Genomic DNA, 9107 nt, shown 5'->3' with positions numbered 1-9107 from the left:
CCCCAAAGAGATCATAGATAAACAGACTTGTACAAAAATATTTATAGCTGCGCTTTTTGTGGTGGCAACAAACTGGAAAAGGAGGGTATGTCCTTCAATTGGGGAATGGCTGAACAAACTTTGGTATATGCGGGTGATGGAATACTATTGTGCTAAAAGGAATAATAAACTGGAGAAGTTCCAGGCGAACTGGAGAGACCTCCGGGAACTGATGCAGAGCGAAAGGAGCAGAGCCAGAAGAACTCTATACACAGAGACTGACATTCTGTGGTAAAATCGAATGTAATGGACCTCTGTACCAGCAGCAATACAATGACCCAGGACAATTCTGAGGGATTTATGGTAAAGAACACTGCCCACATTCAGAGGAAGGACTGCAGGAGAGGAAACATATAAGAAAAACAACAGCTTGAACGCATGGGTCGGGGTGGACATGATTGAGGGTGTGGACTCGAAACTACCACACCAATGCAACTACCAACAATTTGGAAATAGGTCTTGATCAAGGACACATGACAAAACTAGTGGAAATGTGCATCAGCCATGGGTGGGGGGAACGTGGGGGGTGAAGGGGAAAGTAGGAGCATGAATCATGTAACCATGTTAAAAATGAATATTAATAAATGTTTAAAAAAAAGGAAATAAGAAAAAAAATGAAAAGGGTGAACTCACCACTAATGAAGAGGAAATTAAAGCAATCATTAGGAGTTATTTTGCCCAATTATGTGCCAATAAATCTGACAATTTAAGTGAAATAAATGAATGTTATAAAAATAAAATTGCCCAGATTAACAAAAGATTAATAGAATACTTAAATAATCCCATCTCAGAAAAAGAAATTGAATAAAGCATCAATGGATGCCTTAAGAAAAAATCCCAAGGGCCAGAAGGATTCAGAAGTGAATTCTATCAAGCATTTAAAGGATAATTAATCTCAATATTACATAAACTATTTGGGAAAATAGGTTGAGTAAAGGAATCCTACCAAATCCTTTTTTTTTAAATTTTAAACATTTATTAATATTCATTTTTAACCAAATCCTTTTTATGAAACAAAAACAGTATTGTTACCTAAGCCAGAAAGAGCAAAAACAGAGAAAGAAAAGTATAGGCCAATTTCATTAATAAACATAAGATGAAAAAATTTTAAATAAGATACTAGCAAGGAGACTAGAGCAATATATTACAAGGATCATTCACTATGACAAGGTGGAATTTACACCAGGAATGCAGGGCTGGTTTAATATAAAGTTTTCAGCAAAACTGACCATATTAATAACCAAACCAACAGAAACCACATTATTATCTCAATAGATGCAGAAAAAGCCTTTGACAAAATACAACACCCATTCCTATTAAAAACATTAGAAACCATAGGAATAAATGGGTCATTATTCAAAATGATTAGTAAATACCTAAAAGTTTCAGCAAGATTCATCTGCAATGGAGATAAGTTAGAAGCCTTGCCAATAAGATCAGGAGTGAAGCAAGGATGCCCATTATCACCACTATTATTTAATATTGTATTAGAAATGCTAGTTTTAGCAATGAGGAAAGAAAAATAAATTAAAGGAATAAAAGTAGAAAATGAGGAAACTAAAACTATCACTCTTCACAGATGATATAATGGTATACTTAGAGAATCCTAAATAATGAACTAAAAACTAATTGAAATAACTAATAACTTTAGTAAAGTTGTAAGATACAAAATAAATCCACATAAATCACCAGCATTTCTACATATTACCAACAAAGTCTGGCAGCAAGGGTTAGAAAGGGAAATTCCATTTAAAATCACCCTAAATAATATAAAATACCTGGGAATATACTTGCCAATGCAAACACAAGAATTATATAAACACAAATATAAAACACTTTTCACACAAATAAAGTCAGATCTAAACAACTGGAAAAATATTAATTGCTTATGGGTAGGTAAAACTAATAAAATTAAATTGACAGTTCTACCTAAATTAATTTATTTATTCAGTGCTATACCAATCAAACTACAAAAAATTATTTTATAAAACTAGAAAAAATAGTATCAAAATTCATCTGGAAGAACAAAAGGTTAAGAATGTCAGGGGAACTAATGAAAAAAAAAAAAAACTGTGAAGGAATGTGGCCCAGAAGTACCAGATCTCAAACTGTACTGTAAAGCAATGATCATCAGAACAATCTGGTACTAGCTAAGAAATAGAATGTTAGATCAATGGAATAGAATAAATTACATGATATACATGGGTAAATGAACCTAGTGTTTGATAAACCCAAAGAACCCAGCTTTTGGAATAAGAAACCACCATTTAACAAAAATTGCAGGTAAAATTGGAAAACAGTGTAGACCAATATCTCACACCCTGTACCAAGATAAGGTCAAAATGGATATATATGATTTAAATATAAAGTGATACCATAACTAAATTAAAGGAATGCAAAATAGTTACCTGGCAGATCTTTGAAGAAGTGAACAATTTACGACCAAACAAGAGATAGAGAGGATCATAAGATGTAAAATGAATAATTTTGATTATATTAAATTTAAAAACTTTTGTAAAAACAAAACTAATGTAACAAAGACTAGAAGGGAAATATCAAACTGGGAAAAATTTATATGCAAATTTCTCTGATAAAGATCTAATTTCTCAAATTTATAGAGAACTAAGTCAAAGCTGTAAGAATATAATTGTTGGGTGACTGATCCAACCATTCTGGAGGGCAATTTGGAACTCTACCCAAAGGGCTATAAAATTGTACGTACTTTTTGATCCAGTAATGCCACTACTGAATCTGTATCACAAAGAGATGATTAAAAAAACGTTCTTTTACAAAAATATTTATGGCAGCTCTTTTTATAGTGGCAAAGAACTGGAAATTGAGGGATGTCCATCAATTGGGGAATGGCTGAACAAATTGTGGTAAATGTTGGTGATGGAATACTATTATGCTTTAAGAAACGATAAGTAAGATGATTTCAGCAAAAGCTGGAAAGATCTGCAGGAACTGATGTAAAGTGAAATAAGCAGAACTGGGAGAAAACTGTACACAATAACCGCAAAATCTTACAACAATTATACATGAAAACTTGGCTACTCTCAGCAATGTAATAATGATCTGGGACAATCCTGAAAGACTTATGATGCTATCCACCTCCAGAGAAAGAAATGTTGGAGTCGTCTTTCACATCAGGTATATTTATGGTTTTATTTTGGGGTTTTGGTTATGTATGAGTTTGTTCTTACAAACAATGACCAATAGGGAAGTGTGTTTTATATGACAAAAATATTTAAAGTTTTACAAATGGTCTATCTGAAAGTCCTGATGAAAAAGTATAGCTTTAATATTTCAAGTAATTATCAAGAAAAACTACCCTGATATCCTAGATCCAGAGGAAAAAACTACCCTGATATCCTAGATCCAGAGGATGAAATAAAAATTGAAAGGTGAAAACAGTATGGCCAATTTCAGCACTTAGAATAACATGCAACACAGTGATATAAATGAAAATGACTCATTCAGAGATTTCTACCTATCTTTCTTTTAGATTATATACATAGTCACACAAGTCATACTATAATAATGGGGCAATTCACATGGAAGGATTTAACTACAGAACTAAAATTAATAAAGTTTCATACCAGCTCTTGTCCTCTGACGTCTGTTGTGCCTTTTTCCAACTTCACAGCATTCTTTTTGGTATCCACTCACTCATAAAGTTCTCTTCTACCAGGGGTCTTAATTCATTCCTAATAATGAAAAATGAGAGGAAAATGTAAAAACAAAATTAAAAAGCTTGTTTAAACTATATCAGCACCTGTATTAAATGTATATAGAATACAACATATAATTAGTAAAAACAAATAGGTTACCAAAGATGAAGTATAAACAAATTAAAAAGGACAAGGCAAGAATCTGATATGAACCTTGCAAGAAGTTTTAGATGTATTATTTTGTAATTATAATAAAGTTTACATAGAGCTATTTGTGATTTTTAAAAATATATTATACAGTATCTCATTTGATCTTCCTGATTCCAAGTCCAGTATTCTCTCTATAAGCTGCCTGCTGGCTCCTAATAAAAGGAAAGATGTACACAAATGCATATGATCTGAGGCAGGGTGTTTAACCTCTATGGCTTTCAATTTCTCTCTTCTGTAAAAAGAGGTAGTTGTACTACCTCTAGAGGTCCTGGTTAATTCCAAATCTAGGACACTCTTAATTTGTATGTTTTCTCAACAGTACAGACCCCAACCTACCCACCTCTTATCATCTTATCTGATTCTTCCTATAAATCTGCCAAAGAGGATTTACCTAACACTTTGGAACCATTTTTCATTTGGTTTTTATTTTTTTATTTTTTAAGGAAATCAGTTCAAAATGCTTTCTTCTTTTTGTTATACTTTGATCTTAATCTATTACTAGTCTACCTGCTCTTCCAATTTCACATGTCCTTCTTTTATATCACTTTTTACACTCCTCTGAGTGTTAAATTGGTTTTGTTATCAGTTCAAAAAATAAATCTGAAAAATCGATTAACAGGCTTCTCAATTTTTCAAAGACTAACAAGCAATAAAATTCATATATATTTATAGACATTATTTAAGCTGATCTTAAGATCCATAATGATATCTTCCTCCTCTTCCATTCTGGGACTCATAGTTTTGGACATTTGGTACACACCATCAACTTGGTTTTTCCAATGTGAATTGTTAGATAGAACCTTGAGTTTTTGTGGATTCCTTTTAGGAATCCCTATACTATAGCCTTCAGGATTTTTGTATAATCAGCATAATTAGGAACACCTACATTAAACATTACAATAGTACCTCCACCTATATACCTAAGTCACTTCTTTTCTATTTGGACTCCACCCAGGATACCTATCCTAATTTCTATGGTTGACACTATCAAGAAATCTTGAATGACCTTAATACATGTTAGGGCACACCTTGTTGGAAGACAGAATTTATGTTTGTATTTTGTTCAATGAAGCTAAATGTGTTTTCTCTTCACTATAAAAGGGAAGGGGAAAAACATTTATTATGTGCCTACTATATACCAGGCACTGTGATAAATGCTTTATAAATATTATCTCATTTGATCCTTAAAAGAACCTTAGGAAGTAGGTACTATTTCTATCTCCACTTTAGAGTTGAAGAAACTGAGGCAGACAGAGTGATTTGCCCAAGGGTCTCACAATTACTAAATGCCTAGAAGCTGGCTTTGAATTCAGGTCTTCATGATTCTAGGCCCAGCACTCTATCCACTTCACCACCTAGCTGCCCAGCAAAGAGCCTGGAACATAGCAAATGTTTAGTAAGTGTTGACTAATTATTGCCTGACTAAGCAGCTTCTCTATTTTATAACCAGCCCCTAATCACTTTGATGATTACTACTTTACAGTATAACTGGAGATCTGTAATTGCTAGGTCTCTTCTTTTCCCATTTTTAATTTGATCATTTCCCTTAATATTCTTGACCTTTTGTTCCTCTAGATCAGTGGTTCCCAAACTTTTTTAGCCTACAGCCCCCTTTCCAGGAAAAATATTACTTAGTGCCCCCTGTCACATACTATCACCGCCCCCTTACAGTTATTCACTGCCCCCAAATGCATCTGTGGCCATCACCGCCCCCCCCCCCAATCGCTGCAGCACCCATCAGGGGGCGGTGGCGCCCACTTTGGGAATCACTGCTCTAGATGAATTTTGTCATTATTTTTTTCCTAGCTCTACAAAGTAATTTTTGGGTAGTTTGATTAGTATGGCACTAAGTTAACCAATTTAGGTAATATTATCATATTTATTATATTGACTTGAACTATCCATGAACAATGAATACTTTTCCAATTATTTAGGTCTATTTCTTGGAGTGTTAGACTCCTAGGAGTTATTGCTATGGCTCAACATATCTGAACAGCCAATGACAGAAATAGGAGATGCACAAGCAATTTGACAATGACCCAAAGTACTGCCCACACACTATTTCACACCTACAAGTTTTGAAATACAAGTTTTGAGTTGCAGTGGCTAGAGAGAGCTTAAAAACTCTGAATGTTAACAAATATGTGAAAACAGCTGATTGACTATATACTACTTGCTCACTTTTTCCAACTCAAACTAAGGTCAGCCTATCTTTTAGTTCCTTTTCCCTCTCTCCACTTATATTGGATAGCAAACAAGATATCCAGGGCCAACAGCTCAATGGCTGAAGTAGGGAATTCTCAGAACTTATACTTTTCTTCTCTATTATCTCCCTTCTTCTTTCCTCCAAGGGGACTATGCCATGCCACAAGTCCTCACTTTTTTCTTAGTCTTTCATCATTCTTAATTCAAAAGGTCAGGTAATAACTTTCTCAGTAAATCCCATCCTTAAAGTAATTTCTTCCTCTTTTCTCCTCCAATTTGCTCAATTAATCTCTCTTTTGTAAAAAAAAAGAATTACCATAATCGTGGCTGATAATCTTAAGAGTAGTGTTCATGAGGCATTTCTAACAAGGAACAGGAAAGCCAAGAAGTCCTAAACTTCAACCAAGCCAAAGAACTAGTGCTATCATGAAATAATGAAAAAAGAAAAGTTCTTAACAGGGTTCATGAACCTGAGGTTTATTTTTTTAACATTTTTATATTATCTGCATCTTGATAAAATTAGTTTCATGAGTGTAAAATATTTTATTTTGTGCATTTAAAAATATCATTCTGAACAAGGGTCCAAAGACCTCTGGGATGCCAAAAGGGTCCAAGACAAGAAATAGGATATAAACCCTTGTTCTAGAGCCACTGAAATGCTTCAGATTCTCCTCCCTGTCCCTCCACCCCAGGCCAATTTAAGATAAAGATCAGAACTATTTTTGCTAATTTCCTTGTTTTAGATTTGGTTTAATTATTGGGGAATCACTTGTTATTTTCTCATTTCACTGCAAATACACAGCATTTCAACTATATTATTGATTTCTGAGTTGTCCTGGAACCTTAGTCACCATTCATAATATATCTGAGGGAAAATAAATTTTCCCAACAGGCAAAATAACAAATCCACTGAAAACTGTTAGATTTAAGTAGTAAATCAATAAGTATAATGCTAAATATGTTATTCATCATTTGAATGAACTTTTTTCAAAGTTCCTCAAAAATATTTCCCTCCCAAAGTTCCCAGGTTTCTCCTCCACCTCCTTCTACTTTGTATTAGATCCTGGACTCTTAATACAAATGAAAATGTTTATTTGGCATGAAACTATTTTGATATAATTATGAAATCAACTACAATATAAATTTAAACATTGGTAGTTTTTAAAATGTTGCCACTTCAAAAAAAATTGGAAACTGAGGGGTTGTACCTTGATTGGGGAATAGCTGAACAAATTGTGGTATATGATGATGATAGAATACTGTTGTGCTATAAGAAATGATAAAATGGTTGATTCTAAAAGAACTGGAAGGACCTCATTGAACTGATAGGGGTGAAGTAAGCAGAACCAGGAGAACATTATACAGAGTAACTGAAACATTGTGGGACTATCAAATGTAATAGATTTTGCTACTAACAGCAATACAATGATCCAGGATAATTCTGAGGGACTCATGAAAAGAATGCTATATACATCTAGAGAAGAACTGTTGGAGTAGAAATGTAGAAGAAAACATATGATTTATCATTTGTTTATATGATTTGGGGTTTTGGTTTTAAAAGATTACTCTGTTATACAATATGGAACAATATGTAAATAGGTTTTAAGTGATGATACATGTGAAAACCAGTGGAACTACTTGTCAACTATAAGAGAGGGGAGGGAGACAACATGAATCATGTAACCTTGGGAAAACTTATATGTAGATTTGTTACTGGACTAAAATGAAGAACATTTTTTTTAAAGTTGCCACTTTAACATTTAACTTACCTAAACTTCCTAAGATTTAGCCTTGAAAATTATTAAAATCTAACATTGTCCTAATCACATTTTTCCCTTCTAGCTACCCACATTTTCTCCAACTTTCCCACAACCGCTGAGCTAAAAGAACTCAAATTTCAAAATCCTAATTAAAAGGAATCAGAAAGATAAGTAGAGTCAGTATAGGATAACTTTTATAAGCAGTATCACTCATTTACAGACTGCAAAACAGCAGCCATCCAGAACCTTTTCTAGAAATGTGCTTTTCTAGATAAAGGTTTAACCCATTAAGTTATGATATTATACTGTATAAAATGGCATGGCAGTGTAAATATAGCTATAAACATTTCCATCCAAAATGGTTAAAATAAAGTAAGTTTTGATTCTTAAAAAAGTTAAGTTTCATTATCAGGGCAAGTTAATTCCATGAAACACTTTATTCCCTAACAATGTTTGATAAATGTGGCGCTAACTTTATACACTACTATGAAAACCAAACTCAGATTAACAGCCTGAACTTCCCCTTTTTTCAGTGGTACCACAAGCATTTTAGTAAGCTGAGACTGATTTTTGGCTCCACTGATTTGAATTTGAGTTTGAAACTAGGTGGAAGGTAAGCTCCTTGTAAGCAGGGATTATTTCAATCTTTGTCCTCAAGTCTCCAATGCTTAGAACAATACTTGGCATAGTCAGTGAAATTCAAAACTAAGAATATAGATAAGGAAAGAGAACCAGCAGTAAACACTTCATATTTATGGATTTGGTCAAAGGATTTGGTTTAAATTCTTACACAGCTACTTACTACTGAAATGTCCTTGGGTCAAGTTCTATGGCCTCTATGGTCCTCAGTTTCCTCATCCGTAAAATGAAAGATCTGGAATAGATGATTCCCAAAGTCCTTTTTTCAGTTCTAAATCCTAGGAGCTATGAGTCCACTTCAATCAGTTCTTTACTTCCCAAATCCAAAGAACCTTTAAATGGTACAAGTAATTTCATATTCCATCTCTTCACATTACTTTATAATAGTTTTCTAGTTATTTCATAAGAAGATAAGGCTTGGTATAGAATAGTGAACCTTTTAGAGACTGAGTGGCAACTCTTACACCATATGTGAGCTGCCCCCTTACCTGAGACAGGGGAGGAAGGAAGTGCTCCCATTGGGCTACTGGGCAGAGGGATGGGGAATGTGAGATTTGACCTCAGGTCATGGAAAGGAGGAAGG

The 9107-nt window shown here is 33.8% G+C and overlaps 1 protein-coding gene across 1 annotated transcript in view; it reads right to left on the bottom strand.

Moving 5' to 3' along the window:
* PCGF5 (polycomb group ring finger 5) overlaps window positions 1-9107 on the bottom strand; it is a 143683-nt gene that overhangs the window by 106664 nt on the left and 27912 nt on the right. The window contains exon 2 of the mRNA XM_044665671.1: window positions 3639-3746. The gene's annotated coding sequence lies outside the window, so the exon portion shown is untranslated. The remainder of the gene's footprint in view (window positions 1-3638; window positions 3747-9107) is intronic.

This window comes from Gracilinanus agilis, chromosome 2 (assembly GCF_016433145.1).
Source record: "Gracilinanus agilis isolate LMUSP501 chromosome 2, AgileGrace, whole genome shotgun sequence".
NCBI classification, from domain to species: domain Eukaryota; kingdom Metazoa; phylum Chordata; class Mammalia; order Didelphimorphia; family Didelphidae; genus Gracilinanus; species Gracilinanus agilis.
The sequence above is the reverse complement of the archived record's forward strand: the minus strand, read 5'-3'. Positions and strand labels throughout refer to the sequence as shown.